Raw genomic sequence first — 1583 nt, forward strand, 5'->3', positions numbered from 1 at the left:
ACAACAGGACAGATCTTTACAGTAACTAGACAAATACATTGGTGCGGGAGTTCATTTATTTAACTGTAAGAAAAAGATATTTCTTATTTACAGGCTGACAGAAAAGAGATCCAATAGCCAGGGTGTTTTAAGGTGTGCCCAGGTCTGACAGAGTGCCACATCCGGGCAAGGCTCTACTTTAAGTATTTTCATCATAATGAGTGGGGCGTTTTACGAAATAGAGAGCAATCAAAGAGCTTTGACCATCCCTTTATTTTCTCAAAGACAATGCTAAGCAACATTCACGTGTTCCCATACTTTGCTATGTGACCACTGGAAAGATCATCAATTTCTCTGTGCCTCAGTTTCTTCTTCTGTAAAATGAAAATACTAATAGTAAACATCTACTGATCATTAGGAGGATTAAGTATGTAATAATATGTATACTTATCTTCAAATCATGCCTCATACATATAGTAAATTCTATAAATTAGTACAGCCATTAAGGAAAACAGTATGGAGGTTTCTCAAACAAATACAGATTAAACTACCATATGATCCAGCAATCCCACTGCTGGGTATAAAGGGATGTACAAAGGGATGGAAATCATCATGTCAAAGGGATACCTGCNCAGATTCAGATACCATGGTGACCTGTAACCCCGAAAAGCCACTCAGTATAATACAGGTGCTGCAGTCATCTCTAATGATTATTCAAGGCACATGCATGTCAGCTTTCTGCTTGTGGAATGTAAACTTCCTATGTTTTGTTTATTTCTAAAGGAAATATATTTAGTCTAGTATGTCAAGGCCTTATGAACATTATCTTATGATTCTTACAAGAACCCTAAAATAGCCTTGCCCAGGTGATGCATAAGATGAATAGAATGAGTGAAGCAAAGCACAGTGACAGAGCCCTGTGAACACTAACACTTTAGGGTAAGTAGAGGCAGAATGCCCCATGAAGGAGCTGAAGAGTGGACAGAAAGGCTGTGGGCATCCCAGAAGAATTCGGTTTCTCATCCATCCAACAAGTGTTTATTGAGTGCCTACCATGTGCTGACACTGTTCTAGGTGCTCAATTTCAAGCAGTGAACAAAATTGACACAGATTCCTGCCTCATGAAGCTCTATTGTAGTGGGGGGAGATGGATAATAAACAACAAAAAAGCAAAATATATATATATATGTGTATTAGATGATGGTAAGTGGTCAGAAGAAAATAAGCAGGGAATGGTAATAGTGTTGGGGGTTGAATTTCTGTATAGGGTAGTCAGGGAAGTCCTCACTGATAGAGACAAAATGAAGGTGATCATTGACCTTGATGAGGGCAGATTTAATGAGCTGACGTAGCAGGAGCAGACTGGATGGAGGAGTGGTCATGAAAGAAGGAAGAAGACGTAAAGAACGTAGGTCCTTCTCAGAACACAACAGGACAGATCTTTACAGTAACTAGACAAATACATTGGTGCGGGAGTTCATTTATTTCACTGTAAGAAAAAGATATTTCTTATTTACAGGCTGACAGAAAAGAGATCCAATAACCAGGGTGTTTTAAGGTGTGCCCAGGTCTGACAGAGTGCCACATCCGGGCAAGGCTCTACT

The sequence above is a fragment of the Galeopterus variegatus genome, unplaced genomic scaffold (assembly GCF_000696425.1).
Source record: "Galeopterus variegatus unplaced genomic scaffold, G_variegatus-3.0.2 Scaffold12574, whole genome shotgun sequence".
Taxonomy (NCBI): domain Eukaryota; kingdom Metazoa; phylum Chordata; class Mammalia; order Dermoptera; family Cynocephalidae; genus Galeopterus; species Galeopterus variegatus.